This window comes from Anas platyrhynchos, chromosome 1 (assembly GCF_047663525.1).
Source record: "Anas platyrhynchos isolate ZD024472 breed Pekin duck chromosome 1, IASCAAS_PekinDuck_T2T, whole genome shotgun sequence".
Lineage (NCBI taxonomy): Eukaryota > Metazoa > Chordata > Aves > Anseriformes > Anatidae > Anas > Anas platyrhynchos.
The window spans coordinates 120,633,564-120,660,202 of record NC_092587.1 but is presented as its reverse complement, the minus strand read 5'-3'; the positions used below and the strand labels follow the sequence as shown (position 1 = coordinate 120,660,202).

Sequence of the window (26,639 nt, the reverse complement as noted above, 5' to 3'; positions counted from 1 at the left end):
TATGAAGAAAAGTTTAAAGTCAATGTCATAGCAAAGAATGACAAGCCTCTTCCCAATGTATCCACAAATGACCTGTTTGTCTTTTAATTTATCTCCCTCTTAACTAGGAGTTAGGTAGCTGCACAGCATTCTGTTTCTTAAGCCTGGCATTCAGCAGCATGCTTTACCACATGCAAGGCCACGCAGTGACATTTTCGACATTTTCTGAGAGGGAAAAAAAAGAAAAAAAGAAAAGAAAAGGAATTGTAGTAAGAAGGGGATATTTTTCTTCTTGTAGTCAAGAGCTATACAGTAAAAACATGTTTTTCAATTATTTTGAGAGTAAGGCACATTTAAGAACATCCAGTGATGCTGATTTGTGTATCAGCCCCCACTGGCCTTACTGCAAATTGTACATGCCAATCAGTGACACCACATCTTTCAGAATTGCTTTTTAGAATCAAAGGGAAATAAATTACATGGAGGCAAAATGTTTCACCTCATGTATAGCCCTTTCAGTTCTTCAGAAAATTCAAACGATTGTGGCAATGTTGGAAACCAAGACATTTATTATACCAAAATTCCTCACAGTTTAGGAAATTTCATGTTCCTTCTCTACTAAGCCTGACATTTCATTAAATGAAGACAAACTACACATATATTAGCAGTTTGAATGTGTATTACTTTACCAGTCTGTTTCAATTAAAATAAAGATAAGACAGAAGAAATTCAGAGTTTTTGTTCAGCATACTATAATTCTCAGATTAGTGGAAAAACTACTGTACCTGGTGTATTTTTACAGAAAAAGGAATGGTCATTTATATGCATGAAAAATGATGTGAATTAACTTAGTAAAGGGCAACTAAAGTTCATTCTAATGAATTAGACTTCTAAATCTGTTATGTTGCCTTTCATCATGTATTTTTGCTCATTTTCTTCAGCAGTGTATAAGATGGAAGTGATTTAACTAGAATCCATTGCTTATTTGTATTATGACATAGCCACATATTAATAGGTGCAAAGCTTTGTGATTTAAAATAGTTTTATAAAATAAATTTATAATTCCACTTTTCTGCAATTTTAGTTTATTTGTTTCAAGGGACAAGTTAAGAGGAAAGAAACAATTATGAATTTAGAAAATTGTTTTCTAAATTAGAATTTAGAAAAATATGAATAGATAAAATATATTTGGGTGTATGTATATAACACAATATTTATATTATTTAAAATATGTTAATGTATTCATTATATAATAGATATATAATATCATGCACAGTGTAAACTATATTTTAAGAAATGTATGTGTGCATATGTGAGTGACAGTATGCACAAAGAACTTTCTAAATGTTTAATTCCCTATTTTGTCTTTTGAAAAAAATATATTTTTAATGTGTCTCCTTTTTAAGTTCACAGAATAGTAAGTATTTTTTTATTATTATTATTTTAATTTAGAAAATAAAATGGTAACAAATGGTAACACTGTGGACTTTCTTTACAATCTGTGTCTCATGTTCCATTGCAAGCTCTCTGTTTTCGTTTGATAGTAATTTGTGTAATGAACTTTGGGTATTCCTTTCTTCCATTTCCTATCCTTATAGGCTGTTCTCTTTACTTTGATAGGCTTAAGACTGTGGTATTTCTCTTGATTACAACTTAATGTCTTATGTGTTAAATACATCCTTGAACACTGAATTTCTTTGCATTGTAACATTTATTTATTTATTTATTTATTTATTTTTAAGTCGGACTTCTTCAGAAGCATTGCAGTCTCAATTCTACTCAGCATGCACAGATCCAAGGCTGTAGATGATTATTTTTCCAACTCATCAGCCAGACTGGAATGCAGTTGGGAAAAAAAAAATATAATAATAATAATAATAATAATAATAATAATAATAATAATAATAATAATAATAATAATAATAATAATAATAATAATAATAATAATTCTGTCCCTTATTTTGACTTAGACGAAACTTTAAATTTAAAATTAAATATGTTATTTTCAGGCATGCTTGAAAATCAGTATAAGTCAAGGGCTAAATAATCAAGAACTGCCAATAATGGAGCTATATCATGTTCCCATATCAACCAGCTCAAGAATAAGGAGATCAAGACTATGACGGCTCCTTCCTCTAACGTGGGCTACATGGTGTCTCACACCATCTGTCTGAAGTAGGTGATTACAGTCATTTGGTGATCTGTTTTGATGGCTTGCAATATTCCGGGGGGGGGGAGGGGTTGAGAGAGGAGGCAGGGGGAGGGGAATAGTAAAAAGGGGAATATATATATGACCTCAGTCCTTATTACAATTGCTGAGAGTTGAGAACCAAGGGGTATCTGGGGAAAAAGCCATTATACTCTGTGGATGGGAGTGCACTCAACATCTGTAGATACTTGGTTAAACGTAAAGAACAGTGTAGACAGCTCAAACAATAGACAGCTTTAGGAAATTTATTTACATATATGAAAACAATGTATAATTGTATAGAGTATAATATGATTGCAAAGCTTATATATAACATATATAGCTTATAATATAGCTTTTGTAACATATATACATTATAATACCATACCATTATTATATGTGTTATATATTACAATGTGTAACGTGGAATATTATACAACTATGTAATATAATTATTATATATACACAAAGGAAAAACAAATAAAATATGACCCGTTTTTGTTTGTTTGGATTGTTCTGAAATCAGACAGAGAACAATTCTGCTTTCAGATGTCCTTACAGACTAAGGAGCATGGAAGAAAAAAGTAATGGGTCTGAATCAGTTCTGCCCAGAATACCATTTCTGGAAGTTCTTGTGCTAGTCATTTTTCACACTCAGATCTGTTATTTTAATCCTGAAACCTGTTCAGGAGATACAATTTCTGTCAGCTTTCATTAGTATTTAGAATTAAGGTTTTCCTTTATTAGGGTTATTACTTTGTAGTACATAAATGTTTGTAAAAAAAAAACTAATAGTTTAGGGACAAAAGCTCTCTTCCCAAGAGTCTGTGGCAAAAGAAAAACACTTAATATCCATCTAACAACAATGTGAGGAGCAAAGATATCCTCCAAACTTTCACTGCTGTTTTCATGTGTTGCCTCTAGCTGCTTCTCTGCACTTCTCAAGGAGCCCCTGGAAATGCAGAGAATGTGATGTATAAAATAAGTTTCAAACCCAGGAGATCAGGTTATATACCATTTAGAGATGATACATTTAAAATGCACCTTTAAAAAAAAAAAAAAAAAAAAAAAAAAAAAACTTTTTTCAGTGTGGTGGGCTTTCCTAATGCTGATTCCCTTGCCCTGCTTGGTGCTGACAGTTTTCTTCCAACTCACAGCAGTTTGTACTGATTACAGATTATTTCCTGTGAATGAAAACCTTACTAGTTCAGCAAGAGTGAATAGATGGCATGGAATGTAGCTGAAAGTCATAATGTGGATCTAAATCTCTCCCTTGCAGTTAATCGAAGGATACCACTGGAGGACCTTCAAAGGAAGCAGCTCACATTTTCTCTCTGTTCTTACTTCTCAGGAGAACAGTTCCTGAAGTGTGGGGCATTGAAGCTGTGGTGGGTCCCTGGGGTCTTCCTCACATCAGCACCAGTTTCTCCACTTTTCTTTCCCTAAGAAGTGGTGTCTTTAGCAGATGTCATTGCCAGCACATAATATCTTTTTTCTGGAGACACATAGAAACCTGGGAGCCAAGTTAATTCTATTTCAAAAGATATTTGAGAGGGCAGAGGAGAGGAGAGAGCTCTCAGCACACTACAAAAGGTATTTACTACCCACTTTATGTGGGTTTCTATTTTCCTGCTTACAAGAAGGGGAAGTAAAATAAATTAAGACTACTCATAAAGTCATTCTGGCCTGAAGTCAATAGGGAAAGGATTGCCCTTTGAACGCCTGGTCCAGATTTCAGTGATTTTTTTTTTTCCAGGTGAATGTAGTCTGGTTTTAACTTGCCCTTCTTCATTATACTGCCAGATGGTCTCTAGGCATAGCAGATGAAGTCAGATTACCCATGTCACCCTTCCTTTTCAGCCTGGCATAAATATATTGAACACGAGTTCTTGGTAATGCTCAGCTGTTGGATTAAAGATGCCTTTGACATTTACTTTCTCTCAGGAGGCTGAAGAGGCAGCATAATCATGCCAGACAAATAACTGAGAGTTATTCACTATGCCATCAGCTAAGCTATTTTGTTCTGTGACTCTTTCTGACCTCATAAGGTAAGTGAAGCTGATATTTGTATTACTTGAAGAGAAACTTCTAGGGAACACCTTGAACATTTCCAAAATGGCACAGTAAGTTCTGTTGTTATCAGCCCACTCCTTAACTGTGTTTAGGAGATCAATGCTCCTGAACTACCATGGAGGTATAAAACCAAGTTTATATAGAGCTAGTCTGTAGCTAGCCACAAGTAAGAAATAATTTCTCTAGGAGTAAGTCAAATCTTTTAGAAGGTGTAAAGGATTAAACACAGTCGAACTCCCAAGAATCTGTGAAATACCATACTCTCAAAAGGTCTCATCCTCTACCATCTGGACTAAAATAAAGCATATATACAAATTACATAATCTCTTTTTCTGTTTTAAAAAATAATAATAACAAAAAAAAAAAATCAGTGTCGTCTTTAAATCAAGAGACAGAAGATCAAGGTTTATCTTATGCTGGGATTGCCAAATTTCTCTATCTGCATCAGCAAACTCTGCAACCCAATAAAATTGGATTTATGGAGCTAAACAACTCTGGGGACATGGAGAATATACTTTCAGAGTGATTGGTTTGCTCTCTGGTATCTTCTCATGGACTGAAGCTCTATTATCAGTTAAAGCACATTAGGTACATGTTCAGGGAATGATTTCTGGTTTAGTTTCATCCAAAAGGAGCCCCAGGCAGTGAACTCTGATGCCCCTGCCCACTGAGAAATAAAAAAGGGGGGGGGAAAGTACATCAAAAGCCCGCTCCTGATCCAAGCAGAAATGGTGATGCAGATGCCAGCACTGAGCAAAAGCACAGCAGAGTCACCTTTTTATCTTGCTGAGGTTGTTTGTGCAGGGTCAATGCTGCCACTGGTCACTTCTTGCTTCCCTTTGGGAATGAGAGCACGTGCCCAGCCCCAGGGCCCCAAAGTGAGGGCAGACTGTTGCCTTGCAAGAATCAGGGTGGTATCTTCTGTAGATAAGCTGTGTGCACAGTACATCTGGTCTTGTGTTTGATTGCTGTGAAAGCTCCTAAGGCACTTAAAAATGGAAGGCTGCAAGTCACTGATGTCTCTGGCCAGTAAAGCTGGTGAGAGTACTCTGTCCAAATAATTTTGTCCTAAGGGTTTAACTGAAGTATAGCCTTCTTATCTTTGACTGCTGCACAGTACTGCTGTGAAGTGTTAACACTTGCCATGCTTTTTACCAAGTGTAAACCAAATTTTACTAATGCTGTTTTTAAATGTGGCAAGAACTTTAGGGCCTTTCTGGGGATATGCAGTTAGGCCAAGCCTTACTTGAGCAATACATGAGTTGACTGCCAAATTTATATCTCTTGCTATTTTTATTTTTTCTACAGAGAATATTTTTTGCTACACATATGCTCCACGTCATGCTGTTGCATTCTGAAATAATTATTTGGTAGAAAGTTAAAAATATACCTGCTGCATATATTGATATAGGTGGGGTTCAACACTTTAAATCTTCCTAGAGAAGCTTCTCTAGGGATTTGTGGAATCCCAAAGGTTACCTTTAAAATCATATTTCCTTCCAGACTGCCAGTATGTCCTAAACCTGCCTTGAGAGTAACACTTCTGCTCCCTAACCCTAAACATATCTGAATCAAGGGAGCAAACAGATCAATTAAAAAAAATGCTTTCTCTCAAAACTGATGCTGATGCAAAATTACTTGGGAAATCTGGTGATCTTGGCAGAGGGTCTTTATATGGTATTGTTTGGGGCAAAGTGTAAGATGTCTTAGGCTGAGAAAAGCTTGAGGAAAACTGGTGTGTGAGCCTGAGAGAAGTCTAAAGAAGCGGCTTTTGTTTTACAATCTTGTCTAAGAGACAGAGCTGGGAGAATAACATAGACTGTCATGTGGTGTTTCCAATTTTAATTCCCAGATTTTTTGTGGGTAAAATCAGTAGCTCATACCATGTTATGTGTAATAAATAAATAAATAAATAAATAAATATTATTTGCACAAGACTCTCACATACTATTTTGAATAAAGTGAAGTTAGCTTCAGTTTGGAATTTTAATATGCCTTTATTTGAACAAACATTTGATGCACTGTGCTAAAGATCTTTAAAACAAAAGATAAATATTTTTTGTTTTATGTATATATGTGGGTATTTCAAGTAAAGTTAGGTAACTTACAATCCATTAGGCAATCCAATGCTGTCACTATGTGCATATACACACACATATATAGAGAAGTAATTATTAAAAATAAGATTTATTTGGTATGTTGCCAACATATTTTTAATGAAAAATAACTTGAAGTTACACAGAAGGAATATTCAGTTATTACCTTATTTTATGGTTGATGACATGAAAGGGAACCTGAGATCTCTTTCAGAGTTACCTTATTAGCAAAAATACTATATGATAAAACTGGTTGTGTTGTCAATAAGTCTGTGTGAAAACAGTGGTTAAAACTTTTTACTGCCCTGTTAAAGAAATACTACCTAAGTTGTTCTCCAGCAATTCCTGGTAAACCAACAAATTCTGTATTTTATCATGCAAACTCTTATTCCCTGCTCATCTTTGCAATACTTTACATTACATTGTTCTTTCCAGTAGTGCATTAAGTAATGCATTTACGGGTCTGTGGGAGACGTGTTTACATTTTCATCATCCAAATTCTCAGGTCTCCTTGGAGCATTCAAATAACATCTTGAGTTGGTAAGCAGGTACTTTTCAGTGTACCTGATGCTATATGTTTATGTTGTGGAATATCACAAATCTTTACTCGCATCTTTGATTTTGCAGTCACAGACTGTTCTCCGCTCTTTAAAATCAACTCTGGATTATTATTATTTAATAATAAAAAATTCAGCTTGGTCATTGTAACGTTATTAAAGAGATTATTCCACCTGGACCTTCAAGTATATCATAGCTCCAGGTCTATTTAAAGACTGGCTGGTGGAATATAACATAATAATTATTGGTGAGGTAAAAGGATATGATTGCCATGTGGTTACAAGGTGCTTTGTAACCACATCAGCTTTTGTTCTTAGTACAAAATCTTGTGCGTCTTTTCTGCTGCATACAGAATTGACCAAATGCAATATGTGTACTTCAAACTAGAAATACTGAACTGTCTCTGTTGTTTCTTTAAAATGTTCTGCCTGAACTATCAGTCTTCTTCCTTTTGCCTGTTTTTTTTTTTTCCTTTTTTTTTTTTTTTTCCCCTACAGCCTGGTTTTCATTCACGAATTGTTCATGTAAAGCAATTGGTCTTTGTGATAATACATGGCGATGCACTGGCAGAGCTGTATATCCACCAGATGTTTTCTTTAATCCTTTATTTATTTATTTATTTTCCTGTATAGGCTTACATGGGGGAATCAGTTCTTCCCCTCTCCAGACTAGTTTTATACCCAATACCATAAGGCTAGAGCTGGAGGTACAGCTTGTTGCGATTGCTTCTTTTGTCTGTTTATGTGGGAGGGGGAAAAAGAAGGCATCAATACATTATGCCTGGATTCTTTTCACTCTGTCAGATAACAGTGTGTGACCCTTGTTAGTGCATCTAAATGCTGCAGATACAACCAGCAATATAACATATATCCACCGGTACTAGAGAATAGGAGATTAGCTACCTCATCACTTCTGGCTTTCAAAGATGAGACTGAATACACATTGTTTCCAGGCTAGAACAATCAGAGGAAATTGGTCTGTCTCTTGAATATGTGGTTCTTGAATATGTATATCAATATTATTTTACCTAAAAATTATAGCTGGGTATTGTTGTTAGCTAGAGCAGGCATAACCCAGGTAAGCTGATCAACTATCAATAAATATTTAAAATGATAGCAGGTATGACCCTTCTTCTGCATGAATTTGTAGTGGTCGTGGGTCTCTGACAGTTCAGAAGACACAGGCTGTGTTCATTTTCAATCTTTTCCTTTTGAAGCAGTCAGCAGGATTTGATACCTGAGTCCTGGGAAGACAGGTGAGCTACTAAAGAGTAGTTCTGGGTAAAATGTGTGCCTACTGTTTGGCATACAACTCCTTTTCCACAAAACTATGTTTGATTGTTCTCTGGCTTCTAGTAGGTGTTCAAGGTTCATGGCCTGGTTACTCTATTTTCCTCCTTGAGAAGGATAGTGACTTTCCTACTTTCTTAGGAGCTGGTGGGAAGGTGCCTCAAACCATTCTGGTTCCACTGTGCAGGTTTTCTCTTATTGTTTTATCTCTCTTTTTCATCCAGTCTTAAAAGTCAAAGTGAGTCATGTGGGTAGAGTGGAGGAAGTTACTCTTGGTGGGACAGTTGTTCAGGTATTTTAAGGATGGGCTTTCTTTTTAGAAATGTTAAAATGCTTTATTTCAGCTTTCTCAAAGAAAGACTTAAAGACTTTTTTTTTTTTTTTTACTCTTTTATTTAGTATATTCAATTTGCCTTCTAACAGTCGACAATAAAGGGCTGTAAAACTCCAAAACAAATATTTTCATTAATTTCTCATTTATTGAACTATTTTGGTGACCAAACATACTGCAAAGATTTTAAATCTCTTCTTCACTTAAAAGAAAAAAAAAATAAAAAGGAAGTGTGTTAAAACTGGCCTTGAAATTAAAATACTTATATAGTGATTTCATTCCCCATTTTCTTAACACCTTTTAATATACATATATATATAAATATATACATATCTTTTGCCATCTATGATGAACCTGAACCTAGTCTCTTGACTGTCTAAGTAGGAATTATAAATTAATGCTTTTAAGTTATTTTCTGTATTTGCACTAAAGCTTTTTATCCATGTAATACTCCTGAATTACAATAACTAAGGTTGTCTCTTTTGTTCTGCCAGCCTGTGTGAGAATAAGAATGTTTGTTAAATAGGTTTTCATTTCAACTGTTCAGGCATAGTTTAGAATATATCATAAACCCGATGTTTGTTTAAATTTCTCAAAATTAAATTAAAAAACTTCCTCCACCGTCACAGTTTTTCAGAGAGGTGTAACCTATAAACCTTTAATCTTTTACATAACCTATAACAACTTTTTAGGATTTTCTGGTCTTCTCTCCCTCTGAAGATTAAAGATCACATCTCAAGGCCTCCCTTGACCTGCTGGTAATACTATTCCAAATGCACCCAAGGATGCTCTTGGCCTTCTTGGCCACAAGGCCAAGAGCGGTCTGTTCCCATGTGCCCAAAGATGAGCCAGCGGGGAAGAAGACCAGCCTGGCTGAACAGAGAACTGTGGCTTGAACTTAGGAGAAAAAAGAGGGTTTATAATCTTTGGAAAAGTGGGCAGGCCACTAGGGAGGACTATAAGGATGTAGCGAGGCTGTGCAGGGACAAAATTAGGAAGGCCAAAGCTCATCTGGAGCTCAATCTGGCTACTGCCGTTAAAGATAACAAAAAACGCTTTTATAAATACATCAACACAAAAAGGCTGAGATGTCCTTGGCTTAGTATAAGCACTGCTCTGCAACAATTAAAGCATCGGGGTGTTATCAGCACTCTTCTCATCCTAAGCCAAAACACAGCATTCCACCAGCTACTCAGAAGAAAATTAATTCTGTTCTAACTGAAACCAGGACAAGGACAAAGGAGAATCTCCATCCTTTACTGGATGCAGGGGGAAACTTAGTTACAAGAGATGAGGAAAAGGCGGAAGTGCTCAATGCCTTCTTTGCCTCAGTCTTTAGCGGCAATACCGGTTGTTCTCTGGATACCCAGTACCCTGAGCTGGTGGAAGGGGATGGGGAGCAGGATGTGGCCCTCACCATCCACGAAGAACTGGTTGGTGACCTGCTACGGCACTTGGATGTGCACAAGTTCATGGGGCCGGATGGGATCCACCCAAGGGCACTGAGAGAACTGGCAGAGGAGCTGGCCAAGCCCCTATCCATCATTTATCAGCAGTCCTGGCTATCGGGTGAGGTCCCAGCTGACTGGCGGCTAGCGAATGTGACACCCATCTACAAGAAGGGTCGGAGGGCTGACCCGGGGAACTACAGGCCTGTCAGTTTGACCTCAGTACCAGGGAAGCTCATGGAGCAGATCCTCTTGGGAGTCATCATGCGGCACTTGAAGGGCAAGCAGGCGATCAGGCCCAGTCAGCATGGGTTTATGGAAGGCAGATCCTGCTTGACGAACCTGATCTCCTTCTATGACAAAGTGACGTGCTGGGTGGACGAGGGAAAGGCTGTGGATGTGGTCTACCTTGACTTCAGCAAGGCTTTTGACACCGTCTCCCACAGCATTCTCCTCAAGAAACTGGCTGCTCTTGGCTTGGACTGGCGCACGCTTCGTTGGGTTAGAAACTGGCTGGATAGCCGGGCCCAAAGAGTCGTGGTAAATGGAGTCAATCCAGCTGGAGGCCAGTCACTAGTGGTGTCCCCCAGGGCTCGGTGCTGGGGCCGGTCCTCTTTAACATCTTCATCAATGATCTGGACGAGGGCATTGAGTGCACCCTCAGTAAGTTTGCAGATGACACCAAGTTAGGTGCATGTGTCGATCTGCTCGAGGGTAGGAAGGCTCTGCAGGAGGATCTGGATAGGCTGCACCGGTGGGCTGAGGTCAACTGCATGAAGTTTAACAAGGCCAAGTGCCGGGTCCTGCACCTGGGGCGCAATAACCCCAAGCAGAGCTACAGGCTGGGAGATGAGTGGTTGGAGAGCTGCCAGGCAGAGAAGGACCTGGGAGTGATGGTGGACAGTCGGCTGAATATGAGCCAGCAGTGTGCTCAGGTGGCCAAGAAGGCCAACGGCATCCTGGCTTGTATCAGAAACACTGTGACCAGCAGGGCTAGGGAGGTGATCGTCCCCCTGTACTCGGCTCTGGTGAGGCCGCACCTCGAGTACTGTGTTCAGTTTTGGGCCCCTCGCTACAAGAAGGACATCGAGGTCCTTGAGCGGGTCCAAAGAAGGGCGACAAAGCTGGTGAGGGGCCTGGAGAACAAGTCCTATGAGGAGCGGCTGAAGGAGCTGGGCTTGTTCAGCCTGGAGAAGAGGAGGCTCAGGGGCGACCTTATCGCTCTCTACAGATACCTTAAAGGAGGCTGTAGAGAGGTGGGGGTTGGCCTGTTCTCCCACGTGCCTGGTGACAGGACGAGGGGGAATGGGCTAAAGTTGCGCCAGGGGAGTTTTAGGTTAGATGTTAGGAAGAGCTTCTTTACTGAAAGGGTTGTGAGGCATTGGAATAGGCTGCCCAGGGAGGTGGTGGAGTCACCATCCCTGGAAGTCTTCAAAAGACGTTTAGATGTAGAGCTTAGGGATATGGTTTAGTGGGGACTGTTAGTGTTAGGTTAGAGGTTGGACTCGATGATCTTGAGGTCTCTTCCAACCTAGAAATTCTGTGATTCTGTGAAGGGCACATCGCTGGCTCATGGTCAGCCTGCTGTCCACCAGGCCTCCCAGGCCCCTCTCTGCAGAGCTGCTCTACAGCAGGTCGACCCCCCACCTGTACTGGTGCTTGGGGTTATCCTTCCCTAGGTGCAGATCCTGCACTTGCCTTTGTTGAACTTCCTGAAGTTCCTCTCAGTCCAACCCTCCAGCCTGTCCAGGTCCCTCTGAATGGCAGCACATCCCTCTGAGGTATCAGGCACCCCTCCGAGCTTTGTGTTGTCAGCAAATTTGCTGAGGGTGCACTCTATTCCATCATCCAGGTCATTGATGAATAAGCTGAACAGCAGTGGACCCAGTACTGACCCCTGGGGGACACCACTAGCTAGCTACAGGCCTCCAACTAGAATCCTCACCACCAAGCACAACCCTCTGAGCTCTGCCATCTAGACAATTGTCAATCCATTCCCCCATCCATCCACTCAAATAGGCCACAATTCCTGAACTTGTCTATGAGAATGTTATGGGAGACGCTGTCATCTACTAATCTGTGGAGTTTGTAGGTGCAAGAAAAATGGTGATTTGACGTGATCAAGGAAATAGCTACGGAAAGAAGCTGACATTCTGTATTAGCTCTGCTCTGCTAGAAGTTACTGCTATATTTCTCATTTAAACTTGTATACATTGCATTTCACTATATGAATCATAACACAGTATACTTTTTTGGTAAAATGGGAAGGAGAGAAGTGCATGGCATTGTGCTTTAACAATCTGCAATTATTATTATTATTATTATTTGGCTGGCATAAAGCAGAAGATGGGAAGTTGGGCTTCTCTTGATTAGCAAGGTTTTGTTGGGAAGGCAGACCAAATAATAGAATTCAAGTACTCAAAACAGATATTTTTAGTTGTTAAGAAGAATTAATTGATGCAAACTGTATTTGTGCCTAAGCAATCCGTTTCTAAAGTTTAATTGGGATGAATACAGAAATGATAAATACAGTGGAAGATAACAACGTGGAAAGACAAAGTAGTTTTGTTTTGTTTTTCAATAAAGTCTCAGTGATCTATCAGAATTATTTGTCTCCTCTCTTTGTTGCATACATGAAAATAAAAGACAGCAGTGGGACTTCTATCTTCTGCAGCACAATCTTTGGAAAAGGGGATGATCCCTCCCTTTGGGGGAGAGTCCAAAACCTATGTAGTTGTAGTGACAGGTCAGAGGCATAACTGACTCAGAAATGCAAGTATTTTATTATATGAAGTAAAAATAATATTAAAAAGTAAGGCATGGCATATGGACACAAGTAATATGCATAGTGAATTATTATTTTACAAGTTTCTCATTTATTAAGGCGCATACATTGCTACATATCAGAAGTGTAATCTAGCATACTATCAGAAGTAATATCATGTCTGTGTACCAAGTGTCACTGCAAACTCAAAATTCACTTCCTTTCTGATAGCTGAAATAACTGTCACCTTCTGATACTGTAGTCTCAGAAAAGAAACAAGTACAGGGCTTTCCATATACAATATTCTCAGTACTGTCCTAATTGTGTTTTAGCTATGTCAACATAAGAGATATGATTTCATTATAAGTTCACTGCACAGCTTTTTAGAGTCATGGGAATGAGCTGAAAATCTCGCCTCTTGGTGAGAAATGAGACTTAGTGGTCTGCTGGACATGAGAATTTTGGAGAAGCTGTCAGAACCAGAGTACTGCCAAATTATTGGTGTTAACCAGTCCTGCTCGATTTCTCCTTGACAATAGTAGAATACAAGTTCCACAGGACTTGGTGAGAGTAAGAGAGATATTATGATGCTCTCCATTTTCTACTCAACAGGCAGACACGGGACCACAGGTTTTTTTCCCATGAACAGCGCAGACTGCATTACAGCTGCACCCTGATGTTTGCAGTCACCATCCAAAGGACAGATGCTGCAGAAGCTGTGGCAGTTTGATTTCAATCTGATCTGGGAAAACCTGATCCTGTGCAAGGCTCTTTGCAGAACAGCCTGCACCCCTGGGACCTGCAACACCTCCTAGGGCTTCTGCGGGCATTCCCAGAACATGGGAGGAAAAGAGAAGCTAGCATCCAGCCCTACAGATGTGGGGACCAGATATGACTTACATGTAGGCTGTGTGACTCCTTCCACTCCTATGTTAGCTTTCAGCCACTCCAAACCTGTGTTGCCACAAGCAAAGTGGCAACAATGTGTGCTTTGGGCAACAGCATCATATTTTGTCCTCCTTAGAAGACCAATAAGCAAGCAACTTCCATGGAACATGTAAGTGATGAGTCGCCATCCAGCTTGGAACCACTTTTTCAGAAAAGGTTACATGCATGAAAAGGCAGTGTACTTTCTTGTTTTATATTAATTAAAAATTCAACAGATAATTTCATTTCAAGGAAACTATCTCCTTAACAAATGAAATTTGTAGTTTTGCTTTAACAAAGAGATAGAAAAATAATTTGTCTGTTGGTTATTTACCTCTAAGCCTAGTGCAAGGTGATCCCTATTGGCTTCTTTCAGAAATAATAATCAAGAAGATCAGGCTTCGGGTGGAAGAAAAATACATGTCTTCCTGAAAAACGTAATAAGTGATTAAGAAGCCACATGGAACTGACTTTTTCTTTCACAGATGTACAGCAAAGCACAGAAAGCAAACAAATAATTAAATTGCATTACTTCTGTGAACTTCTGCCTCCTAGTGCATCTGTTTGCTGGTTGAGTTCATTAAGCTGCAAGCTTAATATCATCTAGATTATGATCAGAAGAAGGTATGATACCTCTTAAAGTTAACAAAAAGTTTCATATCCGCTCTTGTTATATGACTCACAATCAGTGGTAGTTATCTATTAACAAATACTTTGTCTTGACATATGTCAGCTTGGATGTTTTTAATTATGTTTATTTTGCTGTGATTACTTTGGAATAGATTAGGTTGCAGACTTATTACATTGATTAATAACTTCTATGAATATATTTATTTAATACTGCTGCACTTTGTGTTAGTGATCTTTCTTTATAATAGAAGAAATTCATTATAATGGAGAATTGTAATGTTTACGTGACTGTCCCTGATGATCACTGTTGACATTCAAACTGCTGACAGGCCAGCTTTGGGTTTGATGGTTTGGATATGGAGGAAGAAAACTTTTCCAAGCCAGAGTAACCACCACTATGTAAGATTGCTGAGACCACAGTTTTACAGGTTAACTAATACTATCCTACTTGTTTTGCTGAAATTCCACTCTGCCTAAATCTATCCTTTATCTCTTGGGCAAAGGAAAGGGATCTTTTTGTTCTAAGACTGCACAGTGATTCAGTGCAATGAGGTCCTCATCTATGTTAAGGTCTCCTAGGTGCTTAGCAACACGGATGAATAAAAACGTTGTTAGCACCTGCTCATCACTGAATACAGAGAGCAGAATTATGTCTTGTACTGCTTGCTTTTGTCTCCTTGGACAAAAAAAGGGCTCCAAGCATGCTGTGCACACAACATACTGTGGTTTGCCACTGATTCTGCACAAAGCCTTCAAATCTCCTCTTTCTCCTCGCACAGAGGAGCAGCAACAGGCAGAGATGCAGTTCTTCGGCATACAAATTATGTATGAGAGACAGAGAGAGAGCAAGAGAGGGACCGACCATAAAAAGCATTTTTTTTTCTGCAAGGAGAACTCTACAAGTATCTACTCAATCCTTTCTACTTCTTCCTGCCACTATACAAGTGCCTTTTCTCCCATATCTGAATAGTAGTTTCCAATCTAACCTTCAGTCTTGCACCTGTGCTTAGCTTAGCTTCCCTCCGCTGCAATGGAAAGAGCATGCAAACACACCATTTACGCTTACAGACAGGCCCAGAAGCAGTGCTACCTGTGAGTCATGTTTATGAGTCTGTCAGAGCCTCACTGTTAGAGAAATCCCTTTCTTAGCTTGCCTTCCATTTTTTATGAATTTAAATGAAGGCAGAGAAGTTGCTAGGATGCTAACTCTTCTATTATACCGTACTGTAGGAATATTATGTAATGCAAGGTAATAGTTAGATCTACCGTTATTAGATGTGACCAACTAGACCTATTAATACTTAATGGGAATCAGAGTGTTGGCTAGTCTTATCAAGGATCTGCAATGGTTCTCCAGAGCACTATAAATTACTTTAAATCCTGGATTCTTCCAAGTTCAGCAGTCTTTCTCTAGAACACCATAATGATTGAAACTGATGGAGGCACTCACCTTAATGGCATCCTAATCAAATTGGAAAATACTGTTTTCAAGGATGGAAGATGTTCTCTGAAAATGTTTCCTTCCCTTTGGACTATCACATTCAAAAATAGTTGGCCTTCTGATTACTCAGCAAATTTCTTTTGTTGTCCCAAAAGTCTTTAACGGGAATTGAAGTGGTGAATTAACTGGAGTTAAAATCTTATGATTAGTGGACTAGGAACATTTAATCTCATATATACACATGTCTGTATTTCATCCTCTGCTTGATAGGTTTTATAAAAATGTATAACTTGATTTTTATGTCTTGGGAGCTTTGGGTTAGATGTATCTTTACTTCACTTTGAATTAAGAAAAATAAATCTCTTCTGGATAAACTGTCCTTCTGAAGCTGAGATTATTTTGCTACTTGAAAAGCATTATTTTTCATGGAAGAAAAGCTCAGGAGGACTATTAGGTCTTCAAGTGAGTTAAGACAAAAAATGTTAGGCTTGCTTCCCTGTTTTGATTGCTTCCTTAGGACAGCAAGCTTGCTCTCCCTAAGCGATGCAGTAATGTCCTTCAGCCAGTTCCATCACAATCATTTTGTAATTTTATGACATTCTTGTGCTTCAGCTTCTCTTGAAATGCTGCGCTATGGAACCAATGGAATAATCATAGGATTGGGGGGCAAGAAACATAATACTGCTGGCATGACAGTCCAGACAGCCTTCCTAAGCCTGTTGTTGCCTTCACAGATGCAATGAAAGGGAAAAATGTGAGCCCAGACAAGCATGGTCATTGTATATGTCAACAGTTTTTTATCACTTTCTTTCTAGTTCATTTATAGATGAAGGAACTGGCCCATAATCATGGGTGTTGAATTTGTGACTGTCAACAATCAGAGATCATTGAAAACTCAATAAAAATAAAAATAAAAATCACTGTATCAAAATGTGACAGACACTATTTAGCACACAAAACGCTATGTCAGAATAAGTAAGCAGACCACTATGGCTCTTCAATCTTCCCCATCAGCTCTTCAGCAAACATAGAGAACAGATTTCTAGGCACCAAGACAGAGCTGATGCACTGTGCAGAAGGAAAGACAACAGGAAAGTAGCAGAAAAGTCATGGCACCCAACCGCTGTAGCCAGCATGACTGAACAGTTTGCCATCCTTGTATCCCATACTTGCCAGTGATGACTGATGAAGATCACTAAACATGTTGATTACTGTGGACTGTGTTCAAAGTAGCCAAACCTGGTGGACTGTGGGACCCAGGATATCAGGATATCCCCCCACTTCCTGCTTCAGAGCCATAGAAGACCTGAACCTGAAGTCCATCCTTATGGAAGGGAAAACCACTGTCACAGTTCTTTCCTGCTCTTGGCCTCTTTTTGTTTGTTTGTTTTTGTTTTAATTAATTAATTAATTAATTTTTTACTGCACTGTAGATCTGTTAAACTCCAGTGTGTTCCAAAAGTTTAAGCACCTATGAATTTGCACAATTTGAAATGGAACTTTTAATACATGGGAGGGTTGCATACATAAGAGGCAGAAGTTTATATATAAAGACCCACAATAATGTATTATAGGTTAGTGAAGTATGCAGGATGAACAACTATAATAATAATGATATAATAAATTTCTAAATTGCTGTTAAGGAGTAAGTATTAGGAAGGCTGGTAGCAAAGCTACAAGCTCTTTCCTGTAATTGCTATACAGTCATGTAAGTCAGACAAGTCCGGTTGGTTTTTTGATTGTTTTTGTTGTTTTGGCATTAGTAAACATTCCAATTCCTACAGCCCAGATATTACTGTATGTAACATGCTGTTGCTTGTGTAACAAATTGAAGAATGATGTGGGAAAGTAAGTGTGTATGTATGCACATACATATACATGTATGCATATATTTATCTGTCATTATTTGTAAGTCTAAAAAGCTCTTTTTATTTTAAGAAAATTGAACATGTGTCTTGAGATGAGCACAGCTTCTATTGTTGGTACATAGACTTCCTTGTTTATAAAATGTAACTGTCAAAACTCGGGAGGATTGTTCTTCAACTCAATGTTGTGAATGAAACTGAATCAAGGAAATGCTGGATTTCTTTAAGTGTCTTGTTTACTGGCAATAAAAAGCACAGCATTTTGTAAGCCTCTTGCTTTTGCACTTATCCCTGCTATATCCCTTGATTATTAACCTCATGGTTATTTTGTTTCTTTCTCCCCTTTTTCCCTAGATCACTTTATTTTGCCTCTTTTGTGGAGAGTCTGAGTTATTCTCTCTTCCAGTCTGTCCTCCTTGGCAGGTCTGTCTTTCCAGCAGGAGAACCCTCATAGGGGGACTGGCTGTTCTGCTCACGACAATCTTGTTGAGGTGGATGGAGATCTGGAGAAGCTGAAAGTATTGCATCTGGAAATATATGCAAGGTCACAATCAGTACACACATCCTGCTCCACCTGTCAGCACAACAGAAACTGATGTATGAAGTGGATATTACTCAATAGCCTCTCAAACATTTAAAGAAGGCACTATCTCTTACTAGTTTCTAGGGGACTGTACTGGAGAGCATTTCATTGTACCTTGAAGGGTCAACTGAGAAGCAGTTTGAAAAATTGTGTAGCATGCCAGGCTTTTAAGTTCTGTTCAGCTGACCTATAAGTTCATATACTGGTATTAAATTTATCCTTGTTATTTGCCTGCTACTAAGACTAATTTCCCAGATCAACATTTCTTCAAATTTAACTTTTCTTTTTTCTAAATATTTTAAACATCCAGAGCTTAGCACAATGCATACTTCTTTCTTTCCATACTTGGTGCACCTCAGAGCATTTCTGAGACAGAGTTTTGCAAGAAAGATCCATAAAAACTACTGCAAATAATTTTCATGGATATATATAATTCAAGGGGCTTCTGGCTGCCGAACTTTTTTTCAAGCAAAACCACAGCTTTTCTGTATGTGATAAACCAGTGTAGAGAGGAAACCTTGAAAATTTATTGAAATTTTAAAGCAAATTCTAAGGACTTTGCACTCCTAAATTATTCAAACTATAAAAACATACAGTGAAGTATTTTGTGCCTCAGCAAAAATGCCTCTGTGGTATTCCTTTTAGTGGATGCATATTCTGCTATTGCTTTTTCTGGTATCTTAAAATAATGCTCTTTTACAGAACAAAGGCTTAGTGTCACTACCTGTCACTGCACAGTCTCTTAATGATAGTCTGGAGATCATATCTGGCAGATGTCCCTGGCATACTGCTGCAGGGAGGCTCCCAGATCACAGCTGGGGTTCCAGGCTGGAGTGACCATAAGCACAGCTTGTGCCTTGGAGTGCTCCAACACCTGCAATCTACTTGCAGATATCCCTGCCAGCCTAAATGATTGCACCTTCCAAAACATCTTGACTGTGACATGTCTTAAGTGCCTTCTTTAAATGCCCATGGGTGCAGCCACTGCAGTAGCAGAACCAAGAGGCACCCAGCTCTGTACTAGTGATCGTATAGTCCAGCCTGGCTCCTGCCATGCTGGGTGGTCTCACTGCAAATATGCAGGATGAACAACTGTGATAGTAATGACGTAATAATTTTCTAAATTGAAGCTAGAGAGTAAGGCTTGGGAAGGCTGTTACCAAAGGTAACATAGCTACCAAAGGTGCATAGCTCCTGCGTAGTACGCTTTCAGCCTTCTAACTCTTCGTTGCTACAGCTGATCAGTGCACCCACACAGTAAGACCTGTGCAGATGAACCAGTGGTCTGTGTCAGACACAACTGGTGCTGCTATGTGGGGAGCTCACAGAGTTCAGACATGCACCAGCATTAGATGAAGCTCCAGTGGTGCATATTGGGTGTTGTGGTTTAGTCCCAGCAGACAACCAAGTGCCACACAGGTGCTTGCTCACTCTTCTCAGGTGAGATGGGGGGTTAAATCAGAAAGGTAAAAATGTGACAGCTCATGGGTTAAGATAAAGACAGTTTAATAGGTAAAGCAAAAGCCATGAATGCAAGCAAAGCAATGCAAGGAATTCATTCTCTACTTCCCATCAGCAGGCCGGTGTTCAGCCACCACCAGGAAAGCAGGGCTCAACACGCTTAATGTGTTCTTGGGAAGAAACACCATCAATCTGAACGTCCCCTCTTTCCTTCTTCTGTACCCCAGCTTTTACTGTGAGCATGATGCCAGGTGGTATGGGATATCCCTTTGGCCTGCCTGGGTCAGCTGTCCTGGCTGTGTCCCTTCCCAGCTCCTTGGGCACCCTCAGCCTCCTCACTGGCAGGCCAGCACAAGAAGCCCTGTCCCAGCTCCATGCTGTTCCCTTGGGTCCTGTCGCTGTCCCCAGAGAGTAGAGCTCAGCACCTGCCCCCCAGCTTCCCTTGTGAGGAAGCTGCAGGCCACCATGAGGCCTCAGCCTGCTCTGGTCTGGGCTGAACAAACCAAGGCAACTCAGCTGCTCCTCATATATCTTCCCCTCTAGATCTTTCACCACCTTTGGACATTCTTTGATAGTTTAATGTCCCTTTTACACTGTGGTGACCCAAACTGCACACAGTACTTGAGGTGAGGACACACCAGCACAGAGCAGAGCAAGACAGTCCCTTCTCTTGACCGGCTAGCAATGCCATGATTGATGTACTCCAGGTTACTGTTGGCTCTAATGGCTGCTGAGGCACGCTGTTACGCTGTTTTCAGAAAGACTGGGATTTGACTCACAGAGAAGGTAACTTTTTTAGATACTAAATATTTAGAGACCTATAACATACTGTGGTAAAGCAATTAGAACTATGAATGTAAGTTATTTTACATGTTAGTTCTGCAAAGGCACAGGTAATATATGGCTAACTAAATTAGAACTTATGAAAGTTGGGTTTATCTCATTAGCCTCTGAAACACTGCAGCATATGCTTTTATTTTTACACTCCATAATACTGTAAGCCCTGATTCCAGCCCTGTCTAATAAAAGAAACTAGAGAAGATAGTTCAAACTCCCAAAAGCTTATGCTGTAAGGATAGGAAGAACTGTAATATGCGTGCAGAGTGTTACTGTACAACTGTCTGTGTGAATCCTGTATTTTTTTAATTGGTATGAGAGCAACGAAAAACAATGACTTGGATTTAAAAAAAAAAAAAAAAAAAAAAAGATTGAGGAAGGAAAGGCAAAGATACAGAAGGATACAGAAGAAAAATATATGAAGAGATTGATGGAGAAAATGTGCTATGCTGGGCACAAGAAAACAGAAGGAATGGTTGGATCTAAAAGCTAAGTAGAAAGACAAACAGCATTCAAAGTAAATGGTACAGAAAACAGCTTTGTATCATCATCACTGTTGAAGGTCAAAGACTTAAGTGTTTCTGCAGCTGTTCTTGCCAATATAAGTCTCTGGCTGCCACTGTTCAAAATAAATCCCAGATACTATTTAAGTGATAGCTGGCATATATATTTCAGAATTTGAGGAATGCTAAGCTTTCTTCAGACATCTTCTGCCAAAGTGATTTATTATGGAAGTGAGCTTTCAGTGACTCACCTGATAGGAATATAACCTTATTTCTCTATAGTAGTAATGGCAGAATAATTAAAGAACAGCTAGATTAAAATAACTTTTATGTTTCCTTATTACATTTCCTATGTGTATTCTTACTTATCTATTATGTTGCACTTCTCTCCAAACAGGTAATATACTTATCAGAAGTCCAAACATTCATTTTTAGAAGAGGGTAGTCAGTAATGAGCCTGTGTCTAATGAGCTTTCAGCTGGAGTTCTGAAAGATATGTGGCAGCAAACTGCATCTGTTATAGTAAATCTAACTTAGCAAATATCGACACTGCAGTCACTTCTCTGCTCTCAGTGTCTGTGGTGAATGGTTTAAAGCAAAATCATATATTCATAAATGACTTGTCATCTCTGTAATGCCAGTAGGATTCAACTATTTCAACTGTCAAATTGTTGTAGAATGCAGTAGTTGAACATGATGGCTGGAGAATCCCTTGGTTGATAGTCATAAAGAAGCACTGATAGTAGTTTGACAGACAAAGTGCTTTGTCCAGCTTCATGGTTCACCATAATTCAATGTCAAACCTTGCACTGCAAATTGCACATTGTCATCACTGCACAGTATCGTTGGTTTGTCATGTCATGGTCCTGTGGGTCAGTGATGATCTCCAAGATCTTCTTTTCCTCTATTCTACTGACAGACAAGCTCAGAAATGGAAAAGAAAGAATTTCATCTGCTTTGTATTTTCCCTCCTAATACTGTGGAAATTAGGGCTCTTTCTTTCCTGTTTGACTGTGTAGAAAACCTCCATGATGTCATTTGTGTATTCAACTCTTTTCCCACAGCCTGACCACGCACAAAGCATTACTCTGCCAGTAGTTTTAGCATCTCCTTTCAGCTCTCAGATGCCATAAGAGACTCTCAGCTGGGATCTAGTCTGCCCAAAGGCAGCAGTCAGGCCCTACAGGGCCGAGACTGGTAACATTGCAGCAGGCATGGCCTAAAATTTAGAGATGTGAATAGAGGAAACCTGGAGGCATACTTATTGCACAAAACTGAGACCATCTCTCCAGTCTCCTGAATGCAGAGAGGGAAGCTATCTCATGCAGAGAATATTTTAATAAAGCAATCATGCCATCATATCTGACATCTCACTGGAGTTATAAAATTGCTGCAGTACCAGAAGCCTAGAAGCCCTATTGATGGACTTTTCTTTGCTGACTGATACAGAGGAAAAACTTCTTTACTCTACTTTACTCTGTTGTTCTCTCTGGTTTCCAAACAACTATGAAAACTTTGCAACTTCCAACCTTTCAGAAGGATTTTTTATGTGTAACTTCTGCTTCATTGAAGGGCAGAAAAAAAAAAAAAAGTCTTTCTAACAAGGAGAGAGAGCTTTCCTAACAAAGCCATTTTTTCAAGCTTATGAGTTGGCAAGTCTTATTTTTCTTACCTTGAGAAAGGATATGCATGCTGTTCAATTTTTAAAAAGCAGAAAAATAATCTGCCACTCCTATAAATCCCTCTAAATAAATAAACAGCTTCACAAATTTAATCTCAAAAAGTTGAATTCTTATAGCTTCATCCTCCTTCAGTTGTGCTCCACTGCTAACCTTTACAGAGCAAAGCAAACAATTGGACTCCACTGACCATAACTCATTTGTTTCTAGCAAAGTCTAGCATGTCTGTGATTTATGTTCTGGACCTACAGGTCGCAGTGCTTCATGTTCAACTATCTATGGATTTATTCTTGACTGCTGAGGGCACATCCTAACAACCCCTGTTTTAGGGACACTTTCTCAGCTATCTGTTGTTGGTTGGTTGGTTTTCTTTTCCATTGATGTGTAGTTTAATTTGTTCTAAACATTAAAAAAGTCAGTTTATCATTTCCAATACCATATACTTTTATTTTTTCCACATATATGAATGAGGATAAAATGTCTGCTGCAACAGAAAAGTAACATGGACTACCTTAACCATGGTGAGCACTGCTAGAAGACACAGAATGATTTTTTTTTTTTAGTTTGCTGATGGATAAAGAACTTGCAAACCTGTTCTGTTCCAGCAGGTGAGAGACATCCCCACCCTCATACCCTTTTTAAAAATAAAATAAAATAAAATAAAATTGATTGACTGATAAATAATCCATGTCTGGCTATCATATAAACCATCTGCTTTGACTGTGATTGTCCCTCAAGTGCAAGGATTAGAGAAGCTCAGAGAACCTTGCACCTATTTAAAATGGCTTTGAGTATCCTCAGCTAAAAATACCATTCTCTTGTTTCATTGCTCTTTGCTAAAATGTGTGTGTTCATAGCTAATTTACAACAGTCTGTCTGATATTATAATGGCAGATATGCTAGCTGTCAAAATAAAAGACTTTGTAATGTATAAATTAGAACAAGGCACTGGGCTTTTTGCCTGTGTGTTGTATAAAATCTCTGACGGTGTTATTCAAGAGGAGCAGAGAAAATTATTTTCTTAAAGTCCTGAAAAAAACAACAACATAACTAAAAAAACTGAGGATCCCCTTAGAAGACTACTCTAGAAAATGTGTTATCAGTTTTATTGACAGCAGATCAGACAAAAAGTTTGTCTGTCTGCTGTGACATGTATTAAGCCTCAATGCATCCCCCTAAAGGTTTAGAACATGGATGAACTGACAAAAAGAGAGGTGGTTACATTAAGCTTTGACTATTTCTGGCTGCATCCTACAGCCTTCATAGGCAAAGATTAAAAGAAAATCAGAGTTTTGAGAAAAGATGAAAAAGGAGCCTATAATCTGGAGTGCTTATCTTGGTTTTCTAATCAATAACTAGAGCACTTTTCCTTGCACATCATTATGTCATTAGCTTACTGTCATTTAAAAATAATGAAAAATTTGTGTGTATATAAGGCCATCTAAAAATATACATCTAATACCCTTAAGTACTTCTTAAACATGAACTGTACATCTGTACATGACATATTTCATGGGGGTTTGTAAGAATATTTTTCCCATCTTGTTCTCTGAAGTGGAGAACCTTGAAGCTGATTCAGTATTTTCTCTCCCTGTACCGAGGAGAGTAAAACATTTCCTCCTCCCCATGCCGTACTGATACAATTCAGGTATATTGCTACTGTTTCTGCCTATTACTAGTATTAGCTAGCAGTTACGTAGTGCTCAAAACAGAGAGGCAGAGAAATTACTTTCCCTAATGCTGCTGAGCAAGATCAGGAGGAGAATCTAGGTTTTCTGACTCACAGTGTTTACACTGCTGTGTAAACATCTGTCCCAATGCTTCTTGATAGCCTGTCACCTTTGCATTTGTTGTTCAGAATGCTGAGAGCCTATAAAATAACTGACTACCATCTTACATTACATTTAAAGAAAACTCACAGAGCTTTTGTCTATTTTTTTTTGAGACAGAAGCCTTGAAAAAAAGCAGAGACATTAATCTAAACCAAATCTGATTATGCCTATGGCAAGGAAATTTCTTTATCTGTCCTTTTGTAACACACCTCAATTTGGCTCTGAACATCTCTCAATACACCTATGTAGTCTGCTCACTCAGGTGCCTTGCTGGTTTTCTCAGCAGTGTGATACATCTGAAATAAAAGACAGATGTGGTAGAGTGCTTAGGAGAGGACAAGTGTCTTGACACAATGGCTCCTACAGAAATACAGCGGACTAATATAAATCAATGGAGTAATGCTGTGTGTAGCTATAAAGTTTACAGGAAGGTATATTAAGGCCCAGAGATACAGGCCAGCTTAGGAATTTTCATAAAGACGGTTGGCAAAAGCTAGGGTGTACACATGTCACTATACCTTTCCGCACTAACGTGAAAAGGATTAGGAAGTAAAATCTGCATTGATACAGCTCAAGCTACAAAAGGTTTTGTGGTGTTATACAGTTGGCCTTATGATCTGTAAAAGGGGGCTGAGTGTAATATGTTGATAAAGAATAGAGGTTAACAAATAAAAACTTGAAGTTAAATTTATGTAACGAAGATTTAGAAAATATTTTAAATGCAAGTTGAAAGCATCGCTGCTGAATCACTCTTTTTCATGGGATGGCAAAACTTTTTCTCGTTAAAGACTGAAAGACTATCAAATACTCTCAACACTTGCTTTTGGCTAATAGCATACTCATCAACTAAGCAAATTGCCATGCTAGCTTACAGTATGTATAAATCATTTGTGAAGAGAAGCAAGTAATACGTTCTTACACCTGAGCTAGTCACTATTATCATCTGTGAAATTTAGTTCCCCGGTTCATATCATCATGCCAAGTCAAACATGAAGTGAAATTGGAAATAAAAAGGCAGGCCTTTATCATTCAGGCATTTGTCTTTTGAAAATACACAGAGTAATGTTGTTAATGGGGGTTGCAGTGCTTTAATGTTTAAAAGCTTTATGTACTGACACTGGAAATGTTCTGTACATAAAAGAAACAATGAGAAAAATCTAATTTACTGCCTCAAGACATCTCCACCTTTCTCTTACTTTGTATTACCAATTGGCTTATACAGAAAAAGCTCTTGGTTCAATGTTGCATTGGAAAGTTTCTGTGCTCAGTTTTGTCATTCTCATTTAAGCTTGCAATATGTGAATAGTAAGATTCATACTAATACTTTCCTAAGACTTCACCACCCCTTAATTTTGGTAATATAACATTTCATTGAATATAAATTTCTGGGTCTATATAACCTATGCTTTCTCAACTCGGTAGTTCAGTTTTTCAAAAGAAAGGAAAAACAGTAAATTTTTTTTGACATTGACTTTACAAAACTGACACGAAGTGGGTTGAAGAATGTAAAAAAAATAATCAGGCTTATACTTCAGCTGAGAAATCCTGGCTGAGAAATCCTGTTCTTCATTAATCATACCTGGTCTTGCTTCTGTGAAATTTTAATGAAAGAAAAAGGTAGCTAAAACTACGAAGATTTTGTTTAATTCTGAATCTGTATTTTCATTTGATTTATTCTTCTGGCCTTAATAGGGATGGCACTGGTGATCTGAAAGCAAATATATGTCTATGCCTACATTAGCAATCAGGTTAGCTCAGTAGCAGCACACTATTAGATTAAGGTAGTTGGTGCTGAAACCCCCATTGGAGGTTATATTATATACAATTTGCACATTTTCCTTCAGGCTGCGTTTAGCCTGTTCTGCAGAACTGGATGTCCTCACTGTGTATGTGGTTTGAAACTGTCCAGAGGACATATCACTGTTTAAAAGCCATTACAGTCTTCAATGCATTGGATCTGCACCTGAATCAGGGATTCCTGTTTAATTTCATATGGAGGAAAAAAAAAAAAAAAAAAAAAAAAAAAAAAAAAAAAAAACACTTTTCATGTGCCAAAATTGCTCTGCAAAATGCTAAATGCTCCAAAATGTTAATGCAGTCAGAGCCTGTGCCAGCCAACAATATGTATTTTTTTCTCATCTCACTGCAAGTATCT

At 38.7% G+C, this 26,639-nt stretch overlaps 1 protein-coding gene and 1 long non-coding RNA gene across 2 annotated transcripts in view; one reads left to right on the top strand and one right to left on the bottom strand.

The window, feature by feature from the left end:
• Positions 1–26,639, top strand: part of TMEM47 (transmembrane protein 47) — a 262,209-nt gene that overhangs the window by 224,664 nt on the left and 10,906 nt on the right. The gene's annotated exons all lie outside the window — the stretch shown is intronic.
• Positions 12,452–26,639, bottom strand: part of LOC139999412 (uncharacterized) — a 37,390-nt gene continuing 23,202 nt past the window's right edge. Inside the window, exon 3 of the long non-coding RNA XR_011804858.1 lies at positions 12,452–18,116. This is a non-coding gene — a long non-coding RNA (uncharacterized lncRNA). The remainder of the gene's footprint in view (positions 18,117–26,639) is intronic.